The sequence below is a fragment of the Gracilinanus agilis genome, chromosome 1, assembly GCF_016433145.1.
Source record: "Gracilinanus agilis isolate LMUSP501 chromosome 1, AgileGrace, whole genome shotgun sequence".
Taxonomy (NCBI): domain Eukaryota; kingdom Metazoa; phylum Chordata; class Mammalia; order Didelphimorphia; family Didelphidae; genus Gracilinanus; species Gracilinanus agilis.
This window is the reverse complement of record NC_058130.1, coordinates 291784469-291810343: the sequence shown is the minus strand read 5'-3', so window position 1 is coordinate 291810343 and position 25875 is coordinate 291784469.

Sequence of the window (25875 nt, the reverse complement as noted above, 5' to 3'; positions counted from 1 at the left end):
AATATTGGTTGCTCCCACTATATCCCTAGGGCTTAGGATCACAATAACCTTTATACTCTACATGAGAATAATGCTCCATTGGATCAAGAATGCATCCTGTTAATATCTGGGGAGATTCAAGGGCAAATCTTAAAGGAGTTTATTCAAGAAGTTAAAAATGCAGCTTATACAACCATTTCTTGGTTTTTATTGCCCACCATAGAGGGGGGAAAAGCACTGAAATACTCTAAGAGGGACCTGAAAATAAACATGAACAGTGTAAGTAAATTGACATTTTGGAAGTGAAAATATAACCTAACACTTAGAACTTCTCAGGACTGAGAATTTAAAGTTAGAGGCCAATTTTTAGACCTATTCATTGTCTAGTTGAGGAGCTAATTTTTGTAATTTGCTTGAAGGGGAAAGAGGCATTTTGAGAAGAGATCTTAGGGATACAAAACTTGGTCTGATTTAAGTAGATGCCCAGGAAAAGCTCAGGGTAAGAATCAGACTGGGCAGAGCTGAATACTCTAGAAGAGATTCAGATCGTTTTGGAAGGACATGATCAAGATTCAGGAAAAACAGTAACACCTGATGATTGAATAATGTATTGAGTTGGATTATTGAGTTAAGTAGAACTCCCATAATTAGCTCAGGTAACATTGTTTCATCACATTAATCCACAGTTTTCTGTGGCAGAGAGAATGGAGTGGGTTAGGTGGGAATTGTAACCAACTGATTTTCAGAGGAGAATTTTCTCCATTTGCCATTTCTCAAATGGTGCTCAGCTGAAGTGATAAGCCATTCTGGGTCCATTTCCTGAATACTTCCTCCTGAAACTATACTCAATTGATTCTTGGTTCTCTTGCAGAATAAAGGTCATTGATTTGGGGTTTGTGGAATAGTGAGAAAAAATTCTCTGTTTTGAGAGGAGTGTGGTCTCAATACAGGTGAAACATCACCTGGTATATTAGCCACACAACTGCAAAGGGAACTAATTCATGTCAGAAGACTAGAAGACCCACCCAGTGGTTAGTACAGCCTGGGAGAATAATTCCACATCCTCAAAGTCACTCATTTAGAGCAGTTTATCAGAAGAATGCATTTTTCTGAAACCATATCTCATTCTCCCTTACTCTCAGGTCAAAATTATGAATCTCTCATACTGTTTTGTTTTGTTCTAAGCAATGAAATACTCTAATTGGATTATAATTAGAAATCATCTCTACTAAATAATAAATTCCTTGAGAAATTCAGACTATCGTGTCTAATCCTGGTAGACTTATTGATCAATACAATGTATTAGATATATTAGGTCTATGCTATATTGAATTTCCTTATGGTAACAACAAAGTAGAAACAGCTAAGATAGAGAAGTGGGGAAAGTATAGATGTGATTCACTCCCATAACTCCTTCACAAAGATCTAGAAAATATACACAAAAATTGAGTTCTGAATGGTAAAGCAAAGGAAAAAACAAACAATGATACATATTCGAGCCCAGGTTGTTATTGATAGGCAGATTGCTTTGTACACACAAGGTCTAGCCAGTAATAGAGGATTTTAGTGAAAGAGGGTGAAGACAGTATACCCAAGAGAGATGTCCCAGGCCCATATGAAGGGGCCTCACTTTGTGCAGGCTTTAGGAACAGGTGCTAACTGGTAGTTCTGTCACTCACTACTCAGTTCCTGGGCATAATAATAGGGTAAACTGAGGAGGTGGCATTCTAGGATAAGAAATGGTAGCAGATCTTAGTTTTAGCACCCACTTATTGTGAAATCCTACAACAGAATAACTAGATTCAATCCCACATTAGGAAACTAATGCTCAGATTTAGAGGGAAGTGATCCGACTTTGCCCTGGATCAGACCGAATTGTGAGCACTGAAAGCTTGTAGGTCTTTAGCCTGAACTATTCTTGAGATCTTGTAATAACAATCAGAATACCCCATGAAAATGGCAGAACCCAAGAGAGCACAAATTCAGCCCATATATTTCTTCCAGAACTTCTTCAAGCCCAGTCCTGACTTAAAAGTCCAAAGTTAGGAAGTAAGCTGAATAAATGAACAATAAAAAAGAAATCCCTCCATAGAGAGCTGTTATGATTACAGGAATGCTAAACATAGACTCCCAGAAGAAAAGACTGACTGACAAATATCTACAATCAAAGCCTCAAGGAAAAACACAGTTGAGAAACGAGTTCAACTAAGAGTCCTGGAAAAGAGGAAGCAAGAGCTTTTAAAAATGCTAAAAATTAAAAAAAAGTTTTAAAACATAAAATGCTAGCACTAGAGAAAAATGGCAAAAGAAATGAGAACTATGGAAGAAAGAATGAAAGAATTAACAGCTTGGCACAAGAGATATAAAAATGAAATTTGCAGTGCACCAGATAGAAGTTAATGACTCCATGAGATCATAAGGAATATTAAAACAAATCAAATGACTGAAAATGGAAGAAAATATATCTTATTTTAAAAATAATTTATCTGGAAACCCAAAATGAGGTGTGATTTAAACATAATTGGATAACCTGAAAGCTACTAGAGTAATAGAGGAAATCTAAAAAGATGGAGCATCTGGCAATAGTTTGGTTCTTTTGATTATCTTAAAAAAAAGAATGGAAAGGGATGGGAAAAGGAATAGACTGGATGGGGGGAGGGCAGAAGATAAATAAAGTATGAGGGGACACATCTTACTTCACTGAGGTTTTTAGGTACAAGACTATAAACAAGTAGGAAGATGTGGGGTGAGCCAAGTGATCCCCACTCTAATTTTAGCTAGTAGATTGAGAACAGAAATACATGTCATTTAAAAGGGAAAGGGGAGAAGAGAAAAGAGTGATAAAATAGATGAGTGATTAAGGGAGATATTTGTCCTAAGTCTAACAATCCCTAAGGAACAGAAGCAAATTCCCCCAAATCTGTAACACTGTGGCTAATCACATTCCTCTCTCACCATTCTGTTCTTTATAAAAAGGGGAATGGAAACAGAAGAAAATGTAGAGAGGATTGAGAGAAACAGACAATTAATAATAATTATCATGAATTTCAATTAGGTGAATTAATTCACAAAATGGAAGCAAGTAGAAGAATAGACTAGAAAGCAGATTCCAATAATGTTTTTTTGATAAGAAATAGTTTAAATATAAAGATTTGCATAGCATTAAAATAAGAAAATGAAGCAAAATCAATTATGCTTCAGTTAAAGTTGGAAAGGCAGGGGTTGATAATCATGATCTTAGGCAAGACAAGAACAAAAATAGACTTAATTAAAAGAGGTGAACAGGGAAACTACATTTTGCTAAAAGGTATTATAAGGAATGACAATATAAATATTCACCATAGATATGTACCAAATGGTATAAAATCTAAATACTTCAAGGATTAGTTAAAAGAGAATCACAGGGAGAAATAGATAACTACAACAATCACAATGATTGACTTCAGGTTTACTCTTCACAGATATAGATATGTCCAAAACAAACAAACAAACAAACAAACAGAAGTGAAGATCCTCAATGAAATATTTTAAAAGTTAGATATTATATATTATTGTACAATAATCTTGAGGTTATATTTCCCAGCTATTCATGAAGCCCTTACAAAAGCTGACCATTTATTGGCAAATAAAAATCCCACAGAAATTCATGAAAGCACAAATACTAAACACATCATTTATGGACTTCGATGCAAAAAAATTATATTTGAATAAAGTCTAATGAATAAATCACTCAAAATTTGAGACCAAGGAACTAAGGAATGAGTTCTTCAAATAATAGATTGGAAAAATAATTAATAATTTCATTAAAGACAATGACAGCAATGAGACTATACTAAAATTTTGGGAATGTAGCCAATATATTCCTTGCAATAATACTTGTAGCTTTGTACACTTTCATCAATAAAATAATGATCAGATTAATGAATTGGGCATGCACCTTTAAAAAAGCCCAACTTAGATAACCAACAACTTAGAAATTTAAAAAACAACTTAACTAACAACTTATAAATTGTACAAAGAAAATATTAGCAAAAATATATATTGAATTAATAAATAAAACTAGATGTTATTAAGAAACTCAACAAAGTAGACAAACTTTATTACCTAATTTTAAAATGAAGAAGTAAATCAAATTTAAGTACTAAAAAAGGAAAAGGTATTTTCAAAACCACTGAAGAAAGTATTAGAAATCTCATTAAACCATTAGAAACCATATTAAGCCACAAAAGAAATTGTTAGAAACTTTCATGCAATTATATGCTGGTAAGACTTAAATGGAATAGATGAATACTTACAAAAGGCATATAAAATGCCTAGCATAATAGAAAATAGAGGACAACCCAGTCTCAGAAAGCAACATTTAACAAATCACAATCACAACAATCAAAGGGTAGACTAAGTACCGTATGGATTTATAAGAAAGTTTTATAAGGATTATGAAAAATTAATTCCAATAATACCAAAGCTATTTGAAAAAAATAGGAAGAAATCTGCCAGATTCACTTAATGATAGAAACTTGTCTTGATATCTATACCAGGGAGAATGAAAACAGAGAAATACAACTGTTTATTAAGGAAACTACAACAATACACATCTAGTTTGATTTTATACTTGGGATGAAAGACTTATTCACTATTAGGGAAACTGTTAATATAAATCAAGAACCACATAAGTCAATAAGTTCAGAAAAAAAGCCTTTGACAAAAAAACCAACATTTCAATTTTTAACTAGAAAACAGAAATAAATAGATTTTTGATCTGATAAATAGCATATATCTGAAACCAAGAGCCAACATTATTTGTAGTGGGGATAGAGCTGAACCTTTTCTTTTTTTTTTCTTTAAGTTTTGAAAAGTGGGAAGATGTCTTTCTAATGATATCAAGGGTAAAGCCATATATATATATATATATATATATATATATATATATATATATATATATATATGTACACACACACACATATATATGTATATATATATATGTATATAGAAATAAAACCAGTATTACTATTCAATATTGTGCTAGAAATCCTAGGTTGAGAAATAAGATGAGAAAAAAGAAATAGAGGGAATAAATATGAATAAAGGGGAAATAAAATGATTGTTTTTTAACAGGTGAGTTGTTGGTTTGATTCAAGAACCTTAACCAACTAAAATATTAATTAAAACAATAGCTTTAGCAAATTTAAAGGCTATAATTATAGTCACACAGTCATAAGCATTTCTTTGTATTACCAACAAAATCAAGCAAGATAGAGAAATTCCATTTAATGACTACTTGGCATTCTGCTTAAGACATTCAAAGGAATGCTGTGAATACAATTATATTCTTTTTACACATTTATACTTTTATTTACACAATTATTTACACAATTATACTCTCTTTACACATTTCAAGACAGATACAGTTAATTGGACAAGTAGTTTTTTTATGGATAGGGCAAATTTATCGATTAAATCAATACAATTATTTATTAATTTTTAATTAATAAATGTAACAATACTATCTTTAAGTTAATTTATTCTTTCAGTTCCATACCAATCAACTTATCAAGTAATTTAAAAATAGCAAGATAATTTATCTGGAGGAATAAATACAGAATCTCAAGGGAAATGACAAAAAAAACCAAACAGCTGGAAATGAAGGAAACCTAACAGTATTATGTTCCAAAATATGTAGTAATCATTAGAGCAATTTTATACAAGATAAGAAATAGTTTGCTCATTGGAACAGAGTAGGTACACAATAAACTGAAGCAAATGAACACTGTGGCCAGTCGCTTGGTAAACTCAAAGATTCCAACTCTTGGAGTAAGAATGTACAATTTCACAGAACTGTTAGGAAAGCTAGAAAGGTGACAGAAACTAGTCATATAACATCTTAAAGAGTATGCCAAGATAAGCTTCAAATGCCTATGTGATATAAAAAGTGTAATATAAAGATAGCATCACAAATAATTTAGAGGAGCAAGGACAGAATTAACTTTTCAGGTCTATGCATAAATGAAGTGTTCAAGACCAGAAAAAGTGGATGATTTTGATTATATAAATTTAAAATATTTTTGCACAAGGCAAAACTAGTTCAGCTAAAATTAGAAGAGAAGCAGATAAAAGGGAAAATATTTTCAGCAAAGTTCTCTGATATAGGATTAATTTTAAGCATTTATATGCATACATATGTGTGTGTGTCTGTATGAACATATGTGGAACTGGTTAAAACATTTAAGAAACACTCTACAGTTGATAAATAATCAATAAGCAGTTTTTGGAAGAAGAAATCTTAGCTATCAGTAGCCATATGAAAAAGAAATTCTTTCTAATCACTGATAATTAGAGAAATATAAATTAAAGCAGATATTAGGTTCTACCTTACACCTATCAGATCTGTAAAGTTGACAAGAAAATGACAGTGACAGATACTGGAGGGTTTGTGGCAAAACAAGTGCATGAATGTACTGTTGATAGAGCTGTGGATCTGTCTAGCCTTCCTGGAAAACAAGGTAGAACTGGGCCCTCAAGTGTATTAAATTCTCTGTGGTCCCTTTTTGACAGTAATATCCCTATTAGTTCTATACCTCAAAGAGCTATAAGAAAGAGCAAAAGAAGCCATGTACAAAATATTTATAGCAGCTTTTTGTGGGAGAGGATGTGGTAAGGAATTGGAAACTAAGCAGGCACTCATCATTGGTGAATGGCTGAACAAGTGAACAATGAATGGACTTATTGTTCTATAAGAAATGATACAGGGGAAGGTTTCAGAGAAAACTGGGAAATCTTGTATGAATTGATTCATAGTTTGGAGAGCAGCATCAGGAGAATAATTTATACAATAATAGCATTACAGTAAAGATAAACAGCTTTGAAAAACTTTAGAAATCTGATCAATGCAGTTGTCTCCAATGATGATTATAAAAGTCTCATGTTGAAACATGCTACTCATATCATAACAGAGAGGTAATATTATTTGAACATTGAGACATACTTGTTTCTGGACATGTCCACTGGGAGAATTTGTGTGTAATAGGAATTTTATTTATCTTTTTTTCTCAGTAGGGAGATAGGGGGAGAAGGAAGTTTTTCCTGATTGAAAAATAAGTTCAATTTTATCCCTTTCAAAAAAAGGAAAAAAGGAAAAGAAGGATCTTTTCCTATTCATCTTAGATAGATGTCCCAAACCCAGTATTTCACGTAGCCATTAAATACTGGTCACATGGAATAGATATGAAACTATTCATGGGATAGTAACTACATCTCTTCTGGTTTTGCAGTGAGAATGAAAATGGGGAGGGAAGAGAGCAAATACCATATAAATTATTACACCTATTACCAGTCATTGAGTGCTTCCTCCACTGATGCAGATGAAGCAAAAGGCAACAATATTAAAAGAACACATCAATTTTACACAAGATAAAGCAATTGACCTCGAAGACAAGAGGCACAGAGATAATTTAAGAATCATACATCTCCCAGAAGAAGACGATACATCTGAGAACCTGAATTCCATTTAGCAAGAAATGGTACAATTACCTGTACAGAACTTTTAAATATAAAAAACACAGTACTGTTCAATTTCTCTTATTACTGCCAGAGAAAAATCTATGCTTAAAAACCTTAGGCAACTACTGGTTAAATTTCAAAATTTTAGTAACAAACAACAAATTTTGCAAGTATCTAGGAGAAAGACCTTCAGATATTAAGGAATGCCAGTTCAAATAACCCATGGTAACCCTATAGTCTTGGAAATAAGGACAAAAGAATGGAATTGTATATTCCCAAAAGAAAGGAGTTAAAGCTACTACCAAAAATAACATATCCTACAAAGCTTAGCCCAATCATCAAGAAAATAATTTGGATCTTTATCAGAAAAGAAGCATTTGAATCATTCTTGGGAAACAACGACAGAAGCAGCAGCAACAATAACAACAAGAGAGGTGAGCTAAATATTTGATTTGCATATGCTTCAAATGAATGAATGAATGAAAAAGCTTTTTAAGTCCCTACATATGTGTCAAGCAATGAGCACCAGGGATACACTTAAAAAAATGAGACAATCTCTAACTTCAAGAAAGTCATATTTTTAATAAAGGACAGCACATATGGGAAAGTTCATCTTTGGGGCATTATGACAAGGCCTAGGAATTTAGAAGATGCTCTGGCAAGTTTGCTTGATAGAAACAAATTGCTTGGCTTGTGCTTAAAGCAGCAGGCATATGGTAATTCCCTGAGTTTGGGAGGACTCAGTGTTATTATAAATAGCAAAGGTTAAAGTCATTCACTTTGTCAGACAGGGATTTCTTATTGCTTAGCTTGTTATTGTTACTGAGGAAGGTGGATATCGTGGGCTTTGCCACTGTTTTAGTACATGTAAACAACTTTGTGGTGAAGAATCAACCCTGCAGTTTTGGAAGAGAATAAGGTCTATGAGGGGGGAAAAAATCCCAAACTCAAAAAACAAAATCCAGTATGAAAATAGCATAAGTAAATTTTTTGTAGGACAAAATGTTGACTTTAATGAGGAAGGCATATATATCAATACTAAAGAAATAAAACTGAAATGTATATAAACAGCTCAATTAAACTAGAGTGTAATGATGGAAAAAACAAAATCCATTATTGAAAATGAGAAATGTGTAAAATAATAAAGATAACTGCAGATTTAAAAAGCACAAAAATATTTGCATAACTTTTGTACTTAGAGTGTATGTGGTACTGTGGGGATTATTGAGAAATCTCACATATAAAAATAGCATCAATAAACCATTAAAAATAAACACAAAAGTTTTTGATAAATAGAATACATCCATAATACTTGAAAAGTTTGTTATCCAGTTTTAATCATCTTCTTTATTCTTGAAAAATATTATTACAACATTGCAACTTCTTAAGTTAGATAAACACTTGTTAAATTATGGATATTCTTCCTAGATTTTTCCTCTTCATTTATCAAGTCAGTTCTTGAAGTATACATCATTGTGAACTTTGATCTACATTAAGTTGCATTTATATGAAAATTTAAATCATTGAATTTAATGTTTGGACTTCTAAATATATTAATGTAGAACAATAAAAAAAACACTGAACTAAAGAAATTTTATGGTAGATTTGAAAGGAAGAAATTAAAGTTCCTTTAATGGGCAGATGGATGAAAGATTGCTCTCTTAAATTATGAATCTTCACAACTAAATTAATATCAGTTTATCATCTTAGTGGAATGCAAACTGTAGAGATAGTTCCTACACTCATATGAAAAAGACTCAGCTGATTACTTCAGTTGTTTGAATCAAAGCTCATTTGACTATATATATATATATACACATAATTTTTACACAGAATTTGTATAGTATGTCTATAAAAGTGCTGAATTCTTAGGAAATATGTTAAGAAAAATATAAATTGTAAAGGAAGGCTGAGTTTTACCTATTAGTTTTCCTGTTAGTGCTTACTAGTTACATATGTGATTTGAGATACTAATTGAAAGAATATGCTGCCTTTTGTCTTTTTTTAAACAATTGATAGCTATTTGTCAAGATTAAATAATGTGACATTTAGCATCAGTCCTTGAAATTGTAGATGGATTTTAGCTGCTATACAGCTGAATACTTAATGTTCATACATTTACCCCTTATATATATGGGCTTTGCTACAGTAAAAATCCCAGAAAAGCACTGTGGCACAGTGGATATTAGAGGTGGCCTACTGATTTAGGAAGATATGAATTGAAAGTTGACTTCATATATACACTTCCTATGTAATTCTGGACAAGTTACTTAACTTCTCAGCATCCTAAACCATTCTCTAAGATTATAAATTACAACACAGTAAGTACCTGTATTGGTAGAAGGAGTTTCCCTACTGGGAGTTCCTTATTTAAGTAAAAACACAGATCTGGTTTAAAAAAAATTATATCCTCATTTTGATAATTACTTTGCTTCCCACATGAAATCTGATGGAGAAGGGTGTATGTGTGTGTGTGTCTGTGTATCTGTGTGTGTGTATGTGGTGTGTGTGTATTTATCTGTGAGGCACATGAGTGCCTGCATTCATGCTTATAAAGTAATCCAATTGGCTAGTTAAGAAGAGGAAAGTTTGGCTAATAGCCTATATGTTTTATTTATTAAGTATCTCCTGTGTGCTAAGTATGGTGCTAGTATTTTTCCAATTCTTCATTAACAATTCAATTTAAAAGACACTAGGAAGATAGAGAAGACTTTAAGCTCACAATGTCTAGAACCTATCAGAAAAGTAAATAGGATATTCCATTTACTACTTGTTTTCAGTTCATTGGGATTTGCTGTTTGGCCATATGAGCAAAATAAAGTTGGAAGAGATCCCTACAAAATGGTTTTTAATATTATTGGTAATGTCTACAGAGATTACTAATAGAATTTCAAGGCTAAGTATAATTACAATTGTATATATTTCTGCAACTCAGGTGATTCATTTGTGAATAAGTGCATGAATGTATTTGTCTTCTCTGGAACTAAAACATACTTCTTATTAATATTTTACCTGTCTGGATGTCTAGTGTTCATTAAAGTTTTTCATAGTGATATCCAAGAAACATATTGTACCTTTTTTTTCCAAATTGAATTTTTCCTTTAAAAGATGTGGAGGTGAGGCATTTTCATTTTGCAGTGCTTATTTTCATGCTGTTGAGTTGTGTAGACTTACTTGATGAATTTTGAGAAGCTAGTCTTTATAATTCAAACTTAAATGAAAACTTAAAATTTACTGGGCCTTGTTTAACATAAAGAATATAATATTTGTACTTTTAATCATATGCTGGGTTCTAGCATCATTAAGAACGTTCAAAATGTATTTGAAGTATCAGTGGGAGTTTTGAAAACCGATCTTTTCCAATAGAATTATAGTTGTTGCTTGTGATGAATTACCTACTCAGCTCCATTGCAGTAAGGATGTCTATTTTTCAGGTTGACCCCCTGTTTACAGTGCCAGCACCACCTCCACCAGTTTCCAGTAGCATCACGCCTCAGATTCTGCCTTCCTACTTTTCCTCATCTTCATCCAATATTGCAGCCCCAGTGGAACAGCTTTTGGTACGAACTCGTTCAGTGGGTATTAATACTTGTGAAGTTGGAGTAATAACTGAGCCTGAATGTCTGGGACCCTGTGAACCTGGGACCAGTGTGAATCTGGAAGGGATTGTGTGGCATGAAACTGATGAAGGTAAATTTCTTTTAGTTTTCCATTATCTTGTCTTTGCTATGTTGATATGTATCTGTAAGAGAATTTATTGTCTGTGTTGGGAGGAAAGACAAGTGGCTTTTGCCATCATTTGGCTTTATTTTTATAGAAAAATATTTGCTTTTTTTGTTTGTGACTGTTTTTAAAGGTCTAAGTTTTTTATCTGAAGAATTAAATATTAAAGAGGAGAGATGACTTCATTCTTATTTATTCAAATAAATATGTCAAAATGTGGTAGATCTAAAAAAATTGGAATCTATAGTCGAAATTTTTGTTGAAAGGGGTCACTAGTTAACATTGGCCACAGAAGTATCATTAATATTTTTGGCTTATGCACAAAAGTAATGGAGCCAAGAATACTCTTGTAGGTTCATTTGGAAAGAGGTTTGGCTTTGGAATCATATCTGGGTTCAAATCCTACCTCACCTATTTACTAGCTCTGTGACAAGGGGCAGTCATATAATCTCTAAAGGAGCTTTAGGTTCCTTAAAATGAGGATAATAATCCTTTCACTTATTTACTTTGCAAAGATGTTTTTGATGAAGTGCTTTTTAAACAATGAAGTAGTTATGTGCAAAAGTTATTTATTTTTTGGACCTGTTATCATCATTCTATTATATAGCTACATACCATTTCCTGAATTCTAGCTAATATTCTTCCAGATGCAAATCAAATTGAAGTCATAAATGGAACTGGGAGAGAGAAGCATTAATGAATTATATTTGTATTAGTAAATCAGAAATTTCAATTCGACCCATCCCAAAATCTGATTACAGTGAAAAAAGAGGAGTGGGATAGGCAATAGATGTTGGTAGATACATAGTTAAGGGAATATTGATGAATTTAGACAATTGGCAAAAGAATGAAAAATATGAAAGAGAAAAAATTTTAAATAGTAAAAAATTAATAGCTTTTGCTTTTTGCCTCAAAACAGTCATGAGATTTTAGCCTCCCATATACACATGATAGGGAATTGGGGAAGAAAAGGAAAGAAAAGTCTTTAGTACAGGCAATGGAAGGAAAAATTGATAAGGATTCTTATATGTAAGTCAGGGTAAAGTCCCTTAAGTTATGGAGACAATTTAAAGAATCATGGGAATAGTTAGTACCTATTTGCTCAACTGTATAATTTGTTTTTCACTTTAAAATGTGGTTTTCTACTTGTATTTGAATATGACTATTTCTAATTTGGTCACGCTTTTTAAATAAAATAATGAGGATATACTATAAAGAACTCAAGAAAAACTGAGAAATTCTCCAATTTATCCTGTCTTGATGAACCTTTGTAGTTAACACCATTTAGGAGATATACTCAGGAAAATTCAAGGTTACTTATGTTTTTCCATTGATCCAAGGAGATATTTAATTGTTGCTTCGTCTTCATTTTGATTTACAAGTATTCAATATCCATTAGGGAATTCACTTGTTTGTTTTTTTTTAAAGCATAGGATATACATATCCTATGCTTTATATATATATATACATATGTATGTATATATACACATATATATATATGATGTATATATGTATATTATATATATTTAAAACCCTTACCTTCCATCTTAGAATCAATACTGTGTATTGGTTCCAAGGGAGAAGAGTGGTAAGGGCTAGGGAATGGGGGTTAAGTGACTTGCCCAGGGTCACACAACTAGGAAGTGTCTGAGCCCTGATTTGAACCTAGGACCTCCCATCTCTAGGCCTGGCTCTTGATATTATCAATATTTGGAATGATTAGTTGTTTACTGGGCAAACATGAAAGCAAGAGTTATTTTTGTTGAATATACTAAACTTGTAACATCAGGAGAATTTAATAATCTATTTCTAATAAAAACTCAGGACCTTTAGAGCTATGTGTTAAAAAGAATATTCTGCCATATTTAATATTAATTAATTATTCATTCAGTTAATTAAATACAGTTTATCATTATTTCATGTAATTTTGAGAACAATTATAAGTAAAAGGGAGAACGCATCAATCAATGTAAGCAAATGAATTTAGGAACAGGAATGGAAGATGAGGGAGAAAGAAAGCAACTAATATAGTTTAATTAGAGTTTTGACATAGCATTTACCCAAGTAGACAAATTGTAACATTGCCAACATAAAACAGTAGCTTTGAACTACTAATTTTTAGATTTGGTTGAATAAAAAGTTCATTCCTAGTACATTTGCTTTTTTTGGTGTGATATTGTTGGTAGTAGTTCCCAATTATTTATAAGATGGAAAAAATGATATTTGGAGGTAATTTGTCTTTTTATAATTCTACATGTTGTAATTATTCAGTCATCTCCAGTAATTTGTAATATTGTGAATTTGAAGGTGTGAGATTTAAAAATTGCAGAATAGTATTTCATTGTTTCTTGTGATTTAAAGTTGCTGATTAGAGAAAGATTCATTTAGTTAACTTTGTTTCTGATTTAACTCTGTCTTGCTCTTAGTGTGCAAAGCTTTCATGGCTTAGTAACAAATTGTCAAGATAGAAACTGTTGCAAGTATGGAAAAATTTAGGATATATAAATTTATACTACATGTGGATGTTTTGTTATTCCACTCTGATCTCTCCTCTTCAAGGAAAGTGCGTGATAATACAAAATTACTCACAGATGTAAAAATCACTTTAGGGTTTCATGTACATTTGGGGCACACATGCTGCTGTTCAATGATTTGTCAAAAATTTTGCTCTTTTTAAAAATAAAATGTAAATATGTGTTTGTTGAATTTGGTTTTTAGTTAACTGAGATTCATTTTCCTTTTGAAGTGATCACATAAGGTTTTAAAGAAATACTTTTTGTCTTACTCTTTAGTTAATACTTTCCCTCTAGTCATGGTTCAGTATTATGATTATCATTTATATCTCTTGAATTATCGAAACGATTTCTCTTTCTTTTCATTCTCATGTTCTTATACTTAAGAAAAAGCTAAGCAAAGACAGGGAGTGAAGAGAGAACTCAATTTTGCCATGCCCAGTGGATTTTCCTAATTGTCATCTACATGTTTTAATGATTCTGAGCCTTTAATTATTATTATTATTTTTGTAAAAAGTTGTTCATTGTAGAGTGTAAGAACAAAAGCTAGGTTATTTAGAAAATCTGTTACGTATTATAGTATATGCTAAGAACTGCCCAAATGGATTGTTGATTTTCCATGGATGTGAATAGCTAGAATAAAAAGGAAAAAGTAGAGAGACAGTAAAAGATATTATTTGATAGAACAGTTTAGAGGAGGAAAAGGGTTTATGTATTTGAAATGTTTCACTTAGTGCATTTTGTGCTTTCTGGGGGGGGATGTGAACTTGAGGGAGGCAATATTATCAAAGTAAATCAATTTCTTGTAGAACATAGCAGTATGTTGTCATATTCTGCTTCTCCTCTCCCCCAAGTTATAAAGAAAACTGATGTTTTGGATCTGTAAAGTTCATTTTCAAGCTAATTAATTTAAATGAAGTTCATTTTAAAACTTCTCATAAAATATGACTTCTTTTGTTAATAATATTTTATTTTCCAGTATTTATTCCATTGAGGTAATTCCTTCTGACTTTTGATTGAGTTGGGCAGGAACTGAAAAGTGCATTGAAGTTGATTTTATAATAACTAATTCCGAAATAGAATGAGAATTATGGAGGTAGTGGGGAGTACTTAGCTGATTGAGTGTATTCCTTGAGCCTGGAGTATTCAGCCTGACACACTGTGTAAGTTCACATCTGTTTGAGATGTATTCTCAGTGATTATGCATAACAACAGAAGTGAACTTCATTGTGATTAAAGCTAGTTTTCTTGTTGTAAGAGCAATAACCATTAGCCCACAGTGTGTGTTTGACTGGTTAGCTTGGCTATAATACTTTGCTTAATGAGTTCAGGTTTATAGGTTTGATTCCCATCAGGTGCAGAGTTTCTTTCTGTACCAAGGCCATCTGCTGTACTATAACTGTATCTGAGAGCCTTGTAGATTCATCCTCTTCTTTGGTTACCAAGGGAACTAAATATGAATTGAGATGCTTCAAGGCAAATCTATCCCCACTAGTGGAAAAAGTTTAAAGTATGTTTCCTATTGATGTGCCATTTGAACGTACAAAAATTCAATGAACAGAATACAAGGTAGTTGCATTATCTTAACTACCATTTTATCAGTAATATTATTTGGTTATGATATTTAGCTCCTTTGAAATACCTTTGTTTTGAACATCAAGTCAGTTTTTTTCCCTGAGGAAACCAATTCAAGTGTTTATTCTTAAGTAAAATTTGTAAATCTAACCATTACAATTTATGTTTTTTCTTGGAAATTATAAGATTGAAATAAATTTTTAAGTCTCATAGAAAAATGTGGAAAGTAAAAAAAATGGAAGCATTCTTAAATTTTGAAACTTCTCACACCTGGTTTTTTCAGTGTGCTCTTCTAACATCCTACATCTGTCATGTCTTCCTGACAGCAATATAGTTCAAATTTTCCATGCTAAGTGTTTATTCTTTCAACTTTGTAAAAAACAAATCTTCTTATTCTCATTTGAAAAATAAGCTAAAACAAAACTGAGCTAAAACAAAAACCTTCTGTTTTGAGAATGATAAACTTCTTTATTTCTCTTTTATATTTGTTTATGCTATTAAACAAAAATAATAAAACAATGTAGTCAATAATAAAACAATGTAGTCAAAACCAACTTTAATAAGGTGTTTCATTGGCTACTTTAGATTACTAGCTTTAAAATGAAGAAATTATAAAGTGTAAGTAAATCGAATGAAATTAAGTGTGTGCTTTCATTGTTAACTTACATCAAGGCAGAACTCATTTAGTTTAGGTTCCATTCTGGGACAAAATGAAGCACTACTAAGTTGCTGAATATTCAACAATGGAGCAGGTTTACTTTGTCCTAATATAGCAAATATATGTAGGAAGGATGTAGCTTCTCTGTTAATGGCCTCTCTAATAAACATTTTTGGGCAGTCAGTCAACAGAGAATGGAAATGTGTAATTTGAAGAATCCATCAAGTCTGAGAAATATCAACTACAGGTGACTGGAACTTTTTATGCCCCAAATAAGGAAGTTGCATCATGGAAAATGAGACCAATTGTGTTGCATGTGGAAGAGAAGCCATGTCAGAGTCAGGGAAGCTCTACATTAGGAAATGGTTGGTCCTATTACATATTGTACCTTGAAAGAAAGAAGATCATAACAATCTTCTAGAGCAGAAATGTCCAACTAATGGGAAAAATGGAAAACTAGAAATTGTCGGGAGCTATTAAGAGAAATTAGAATCTCAAGTAGATATTTTTATCTGGATCCCCTCAAGAGATCAATACAGACTGGCAAAGCCATGTATTGGCTTTTTCTCCCTTTTGGGTCAAGAACTGGAGTGGGATATCTAAGATAAAAATCTGAGATTCCTCTTTTGACTCTTTTTCAGATCCACACCTTTTCTTAATAACATTTTAGGTCACATTGGAGAGCTTTAAACAAACCAGCAGTTACTGGGTTAACAATTTCTCTACAAGAAAATTAAGATCTCTAAACTCTAAAAATATTCCTAAGTCAGCCAAGGTCAGAGCTAGACAAAACTTTATCCAGCCAGGTGCAGTCCTCCCGATGAAAAAATACAAGACTCAATTCATTTATGATATCTATAGAATATATTTACAATTCTCAGAATTTGCTTGCTGATATCCAGGCTGCTAGAATTCGGCCTTGGACCCTGTTCTATCTTTACTTTGAAGCCTCCAAGGATTTTCTTTTGTATGATTTGTAACCCTTTCACAGCTGTGACTCTTTCTTTGTGTTCTTTGTTTGAAACCAGTATAAAGTTGACTCAAGAACTCCATAAAGATGGAGCACTATGAGCTAACAAGCCATGCTTCCAATCTATTTCATTCTTTGCATCCAACGACCACCCTAGGCCACTCAGATTAGTCTCTGGTTATAGAGCAGGATCTCTAGAAGAAATGAATAAAAGAAAAACTAGAAAAAAATATGTAGGAACACTTGCTTTAAGCCTTCCTTTCCTTCCTACTTCTTTTTTTTTCCTTCCTACTACTGAAAGACTATCTCAAAATCTTACTGTCCATGTGATGTGGGTTATGCCATTAATATAAGTTTGACAGTGATGAAAAAGAGTCACCTGAAGAACATCAGAGTTCTAGCACTGATGATGACAGCCCAATGTAATCACAGATTTCTTCTGATGTGAGGTAATAATGAGCAAGAAGAGCTCTAGGAACATCAGGATCTATACATAGACACTTCTGGCAAAGTCAACAGTTCTTCATCCTGCATCAAGATCATCAGGACTATTAAAATGGCCAAGAGGTCATAATCCTCTTGCATGCAACCTATAGCAGGATCCAAATTGATATAGAAGTGGCTCCTGTACTCCTGTCTTACACATGAAAACCTCTCTCTCCCTGAGAACCATATTAAGAAGATGGTATGAAATCTTTGATTTCTTAGAGGCCACTATGGAAAGTCTACCCCCTTCTTGTACACTGGCTAAATTAGGGCTCTTTCAACCTCATCTAGTGTCTCAGAAATACCACAAAGCCAACTAAGAGATCCCATTTCTTCCAAGTAAGTACATATTCACCATAGTTACATAGCAACAGTTTCACCTCCCTTATGCTTTTATAAAACCAAGATGTCTCCCAAGACCTTTGGGGAATGGAACTACTTGAATCCTCTGAAAGGTAAGAATGTGTGCCAATGGTGGGTGTATTAGCTACTTCTCCAGTATATAGTTCCTTTTGAGAGGGTGAGACATTGAGGCTAAGGCATTTCTGTCCTGAGAAAGGAATGAGAAAGAGTCAGAAACGATCAGCCAGAACAGTGTGCAAAAATACTCCATTCTTGTTTGGGTTAAGTCTTCTTGAAGATTAGATTCAAGAACCCCTCCAGACAAAGGAGTCCTGCTCCTTTCCAGTGTAACATCGATATGTCATGGACATAGAGATTAGACAGCTGATGTGGACAGTCAGATGCATAATGATGTAGCTTTTATTCAGTAAGGACAACTCTCTTAGACCATGGTGGGAGAGTTCCATTTTGTCATTTGGAGACAGGTTAAAAGCCACTTTCTAGACCACTAGGAAGATATGCCTTGTCCTTACTGAGGAGGATCATATGGTCCTGTGCCCAGCACTGAATGTCTAAATGAACACTAGATACACTCACCAACCTCTGCCAGTCTTGTAACAGCTCCAAAGTGGTTGTTTAGCATATGTTTCTGATGGGTGCTGACAAATCCCGCAAACAATTGTATGCAGAGAGAGACATTAGCAAAATTCCTCCATTGGTCCTGATCCCAAAGGGGAGAGTCCTTGATTTTACAGTCTTGTGCTTTCTAGGCCCCAAACCACTTGGTCATATACATAGCCACTGTCCAGGATCTTGTATAGATGAAAATCTTCTCCTTCCCATCCTTCAAGACTCTCTCATATGCCAACCATGTAACCTGGAATAATTTCCCATTACCAAATTAGATGACTGTTAAAACCCAGTAACATATGCCTCTATTGCAATGAATGCAATGAAGAAGAACCATGCAAAATGGCATTCCTTGGGAGCCAAGTCCCTCTATATTAGAATCCATTGGGCCAAGAGAGGAGGTAGGATTCCAGGATATAGACCGAAGGACTTAGTATTCTGTTTGGTCCTTCCCTCTTGTGAAGACTACTAATACCCAGAAAGACTGAGGCAAATGTGATTTCTAATGAAAATTTCCATTTGGGAGTAGAATCTACTTTTGTTTTAGCAGTTATTCACCTAGTCCATAATAGCCAACTTTGGATAAAGGGTGATTTTAAGATCCTGTGCTATCTATTGAGTTGCAAAAGAGGCTTAGAAAGAAGAAAGCAACTGCTGTTCAAAGCAACTGCTGTTCAAAAAATGCAGTATAGGAGTGACTGTTTCAGTGTATTTGGAGCTCTGGATTCCTAACAGTGCTTTATTATAGCTATCTCTTGGTGTCTACCAAACAGAGATCTCCAGAAACTAATACATTTCTGAGTCATAAGGACCCAAGTGGAGAAACTGCTGGAAAACCTGCTTTACACGTTCTCTGCCTTACTCAAAAGATTTACGGGTGTCTTGGAAATGGGGGTCATCAGGATATCCAGGTGGGGAATGTGAGTTTTTCAAAATCTAAATAGTCCATTAAGTTTCTGAGATTTTTAAATCATGAGGAAGCAACTGTAGGTAGCTTATTCTGGATTGTACATATAATCTTCTGGGCTTTCTGAGCCCATTGTTTGCCTCAAAATTTGACTGAGCAGGATAAACTCTATTTTCTCAGGGTTGACTTCTCACTCCTTGTCCAAATATGGACCTCTATCTGGTCTAGGGCCTTTGTCATTGTGGCCATCTGATCTAGGAGGTTGTTTTCAGATCTTTGATCACTTTAAAGTGGCAGTATGGAGACTTCAAATAGCCTTACACAAGGATGTTGAATGCATATTGATCTCCTTCCCAAGTGAAAGCAAACTGTTTCTCATTAGGGTCAATCATAGAAATAGAAAAAAAATTAACAAGGTTGATAATGTCATAACTCTCACTCTGGTTCTGTGATAGCTGTTTCAGCTTGATGAGATCAGGAATAGAGGTAGAGAGATACACATGATGACTTTGTATTCCTCACAGGTAATGCAACATTGTAAGTATAATGAAGTACTCCAGCCTCTTCCATCACTTTATCAGAAGAGAAGAAATATTTCATCTGTCTGGGGTTCTAATATACTTTTTACCCTTATACCTTGTTAACTCAAAGGGTTTCCATTTGGTCCTTCCACAGTAATATTCTTTGGTGTTGCTGAAAGGGCCCACCCAAATACTGAGCCCATAATCTCATGTCCCTTCATTAATTGTCCACTGTAGCTTCCTCTGAATGGTGTAAAAGAGGGAAAGGTTAGGAGGAAATCTCAGACTTAGTTGGGGTTAAAGGGTCCCTCAGGTCATATGCTTAAATTTCTTAGACAGTTTTACAAGCATTCCTGAAGGCTGACCATCAGCCATTTTTCTTAATCTTAGTGCTTCTTCATGAGGATGGTGTCTGCCTACCTAGTAGGACTTTGATGGAATCTGTGAATTCTTCCCCTGATCTGAGAGTACCTATTTGCACTGACAACCATATTTACTCAAGCTACAACTGACCCAACATGCCACTCAAATTTCACCAACTGATCAGCCCATATCTATATAGTTGTTTGGTATGAGGAGACCCATACCAAATTCTGAAGCCATTGAGATGGCATTCTGCTCAAAAGGCAAGAACCAATTGCCACTGAGCTATTAAACATAGTTTTCTCTCATTTTAGATATGGAATGTAGTAGGACTTGGTAGAGGTGGAGGGAGACTGAATAAATCTAATTTTTCCAATATATTCCTTAGAAACGTCGCCATCTTCCTTGCAGATCCCCATCTGGCTATAAGAGAAGTTCATTTTTACAAGGCCAGGGGTGAATAACTCCCCAGTTCAGTCTTTTAAAAAGAGATAAACAGCATATTCCTTCTAAGGTTCTAATAAATGTAGTTGGCTTTATAGAAGAAGGTCCTTAGAGAGGCCATGAAAGACTAAAACTGCCTCCATTGGACTACATCTCCAGAGGCCATAACTCTAAGAATTTTTCATTTTTTTGTTCATTTGAACATCTACAACCACTTCAATTCCTAGGTAGCATTGTTTCCTAGCCTGTTCCCTCAGGTAGAGAGATACTGTCCTTCCCCTGGAATAGTAAGAGGATAACCCTGGGGCTTTCTTTCTCTGGGTTGGAATTCCTAGTCTTTGTCCAAAATCTGTACTTTTTCTCCAGGATGTGGTTCCTTTCTCAGGAGGAATCAGGACCTGTGAGTTAGAGGCTATATAGCTGGAGCCTCTCATTTTCCAACCCTATCAGGAGAGATTTCTTTGTTTGAGGGATCATTAACTATTAGCTGACTCTTATCTTTCATTGTGCTGCCCCTGAAAGCCAAGTCTCTTAACTGCTGAGTGTGTAGCCTAGTTTACTTTCAGTGTAATATATTGGCAGTTTTATGCCAAGATATATAGGCCTAACTCCAATGCAAGTACCTTCTAATTTCAGGTTTGATGTTGGGATGAAGTATCTGATTTTCCCCTCTCATCTTCATCTGAAAATATATCTGGCCAGTCAGTCCTCAGGGTATGGTGACTCCTGTGATCTCAGAAACCCAACAAGTCTGAGAAAAGCTAAATATATGTGTCTACTACTCCTTAACTCCCCTAGACCTTCATGGAAGATGAGGCCAATCAGATTTCATGTACAGAGAAAGCTATGTCAAGAAACCACTGGTGCCATCACAATTGGTAAATAAGTTTTCTTTAAATTGAGAGAGGCAGTAAAAGTTCTAGCTTAAGTTTTTATAAATGATATTTTCTAGCTTTTAGGTTATATCTATATATTTACAGTTTTCTTCTGTGCAGTTACATTTTTTAAAATGTCAGAATTATCTTATCATTTGACCTTAATTATTTCTTAATCACAAAATGGAAATCACTTCATTTTTAAAATATAGTTTGCTCAATTTATTATATAATCATATCTTTATCTTATCATGGCACCATTGTATTATGGTTAAATTTGTTCATTTGGTAAATGGAGTCACAAAATGACAACATAGCTTACTACTGTGGGAATAAGTTTATTGTAAATAGCCACAGAGAAAGATATTGCCAAAATGACTTTTTGTTTCACAATAATACTTCAAAAAGTCTTTTTTTTTATCCTGATCAAATTTATTTCTGATCTTAGGTGGCCTTTAAAACTTCAAAGTGAAATGACTCTGCTTGTGCTAATTGAATATAAGCCCTAGCAGGACCTACCATAGGCAAGCTCTATCTGCCATCAGAGAAAGAACTTCTAATTATCAAAAGTTTGGATACCATTTTTTTAGCCTCAATTCATAAAATGCCATTAAGTTTTTTATGACCTCACAGCTTTAATTCATTTGCTTTTTACTTTGTGTGACTCAAATATCATCTCACTTTCAGGAAGAATTTTTTGAATTCATATCAGTCACTAAGCTCTTGAGAATATTTTCTCAGTGTATTCACAACTGAAACCATTTATACATACCTATACAGTGCAAGAAATAGAATATTGAATTAGTCCTGTGGATTATAGAGGAAAAAAGAATGTAAGCATTCTGATAAATGAGTCAAAAAAGAATCTTTTTGCACTAATATTGCTTACATTTTTTGTAGAAACTTGGGCACTGAGACGGTAAGGGACATCATTATACAAGTAGTAAAGTGGCAGAGCTGTAATTTTAACCCAGATCTTATGACTTCTATTCCTGCACTCTTCCCACTACTCAGTGCTGCCTTGTAGAACTTCTTGAAAAGAAATTAAACTTTAACTTTGCAGTGACCATAAACCTGACTTGTGTTGCTTATAGTTATCTGGACCATGCAGAGGTCCACAAGTTTAGATCCCTGGTTAGTCTTCTCCATTCATGATGACATCATAAAATTTTAAATTTTAACAAAATCTGTTTTTGCTTTCATTTTTCTCCTCGTCCCTCCAAATTGCAAAAAAAATAAAAGAAAAAAATCTTTGTGACAAATGTAAATTGTCAAAAAAGAGAGCTTCCCACATTGGCCATGTCAAAAAAATATGACTCATACTTCACTGTGAAATACTTTTTTATGTATGTAACAAGTTTCATCTCTAGGCTACTGGAATTGTGGTTAGTCATTGTATTGATTGGAGTTCTCACGTTTTTAAAAATGTTTTGTCATTATATCATTCTCCTGATTTTCTTCATTGTTTTCTGTATTCATTCATACAAGTATTAAAAAAAGTTCTCTCAAGGGAGACTGTCAAAGGACTGTTCCTTTTGTTCTTTCTTATGTAATGAAATAGTATTCAATTACATTCATGTAACAGAATTTAATAGGTATTTCCTTACTCTTCAATGTTTTGCCGTTTATAAAAACAAACTACTATAAACATTGTACATGTGAGAAATTTTTTTCTTTGATCTCTTTGGATGGATAAGAATTGTACTAGTATCACTGGATTACAGGATCTTCATAGTATAGGAACTTTGGGGTCAAAGTTTGTTGCTTTATAGAATGGCTAAGACAATTCACAGATTCACTAAAAGTTAATGAATGTGCCTGTTTTCCAGAATCCCTTCCAAAATTTTTTCATATTTTCTTTGTCAGCTATGTCAGTCTGATGGGTTTAAGGTAGAACTTCAGATCTGCTTTAATGTATATTTATCTAATTAATAATAATTTGGAATACTCTTTTCACATTGCTATTCATAGCTTGGATTTCTTCCTTGTTAAACTGTCTTTTCATATACTTTTGATCATTTGTTTGTTGAGAAATAGCTCTTATTTTGAAATTTTTAATCAATTCCTAATAAATCTTCAAAATAATTATCAGAGAAATTTGGCACTGTTTCCCCTCCCCCCCCACCTCTCCCACCCCCAGTTAACTGTTTTTGAAGCTGTCCAGCAGCTCCACGAAAATTCCTAGTGGGTAGGACACTCAGAAAGGGGAACCAAAGACTGAGTGAAAATGGGTTATGGGTTAAGGACTAATAGAAAGAGAACATAAGGCGAGAATAAAGACACACAGACATAGAAAGTTCTGGCATAAGGTATGTCGATGTGGAATCTAGAGACCCCAAACTTGTGGCTTAGTGAGATCTGATGAACTCCAAGTTATAGAAATAGCTTGTAGGCTGGAGACCCCCAAAGCTTGTGCTTCCCTGTTCCCATGAGAATCCACCCTGAAGGGAATCTCAGGCCAGTAGTTGCAGACTGAATAATGGACCCTAGGGAAAAAGCTAAGTGACTCTTTGGCGCAGTCAGAAGCCTGTCAGTCTCCTAAGCTGAAGGTCCCAGGGGGATGTGGTACAATGGGAGAAGCTTCTAAGGCAAAAGAATCAACCTACTTTCTCCCTGCTTCCCTGCTTTGCTCCCATTATGTCTCTTAAGACCTTGACCTCTATTCTTCCAGATGAATTTTGTCATTTTTATCTAGCTCTCTTGTTGTACCCAAATTTTAATACCTAACCCAGGTTCGATCATGGCTGGAGGAAGAATCACACTGACAATGCAATATGCAAGAAGAGGCTCATTCTTTACTAGCAATAATAGCTAGGGTCGCTAGGCAGAGAGGAGTACCTGAACCGACCCCTTGGAATTCTCAGCCAAGAGTTTATATAGAAATATTTGGGGAAGGGGGTTGGTACATACATAATTATCAAGGTAGTGTCAGGGACAGGTGGTCAGGAAGCACCTGGGGAGGGGGGGGTTTCAGGGTCAGGGGTCTGGAAGCATTTGGCAAACATACATTAAGTAGGCAAATATTGTTCAGCAGGCAAACATAGACAAACATTCCTCAAGAAGGTTAATATCCATCAGATAAGATAGCTTCAGTTTTAGGTTTATGATAGGGAGAGATAAGGAAGACTGTACTGGGAAACCTTGGGGGCTGGAGATAGCTTGTCCAGGCCAGAAATAGTTCAGTAGACTGCCAGACTGATTTTTAAATCCAACACTCAAGTAATCTTTTTTTTTCTTTTTCTTTTTTTTTAAACCCTTGTACTTTGGTGTATTGTCTCATAGGTGGAAGATTGGTAAGGGTGGGCAATGGGGGTCAAGTGACAGCTGGGAAGTGGCTGAGGCCGGGTTTGAACCTAGGACCTCCTGTCTCTAGGCCTGACTCTCACTCCACTGAGCTACCCAGCTGCCCCTCAAAGTAATCTTTTGATAGTTTGACTGATAAATGAATTTAGGTAGGATTGTCATTTTTATTACAGTCTCCCTTCAGCAAGCAGTTGATATTTCTTCAGTTATTTACACTCTGTTTTTATTTCCATAAAGAGTATTTTGAAATTGTATTCATATAGTTTCTATATGTATATTTTTTGGATAGACTTTGAATTATTTTATACTTTTTGTAGTTACAGAGTTTCTCTTTCCATCTCTTCCAGATGAATTTTATTGGTGATATACAGAAATGCTGATATTTTAAACATAGATTTGTTTTGTTTTATGTGCTATATTTTACCATTATTATTTCAGGTATATTTTAGTTGACTCATTAAAGGCCTAAATACCATCTTCCAAAAAAGTTTAATATTTTCTTATGCTTATTCCCTTAATTTATCTTTCTTGTTCTATTTATATAGTTGGCATGTCTAAAACATATTAAATAACAATTGTGATAGTGAAATTCCTGTTTTACCTTTGATTTTATTGGAAAGCCTCAAATTTATTCTCATTACATAGAATGTTATCCCTTGATTTTAGATAGATGCTACTTATATTAAGGAAATGTTTATTTATTCCAATGTTTTTTTTAATATTTGCTTTCAACTTATATGGGTGTTATATATAAAAAAGCTTTTTGAAGCTTTTTTTATTCATATGTTCAGGTAATTTTTTATTAATATTGTCTGTTAGGGTAATAGTTTTCATAATATTGAAAGAATTTTATAATTCTACTATAGATATAGCTAGTTCAATGTGTATAATCTTTATGATTTGTTGCTTTAGCCTCATAGTAGCCAATATTTTGTTTATTTTTTGTGAATTTATTGTATTAGAAATATTGTTTGACAACAAGAATTCTTAATGAATTCCAGACTCACTGGGGTTTAGGGGAAGCTGAATTTGGATTAAAAAAATCTTTATTTGAATATTGTTGATTTTAATTGTAGTCCTGTGTTTTTT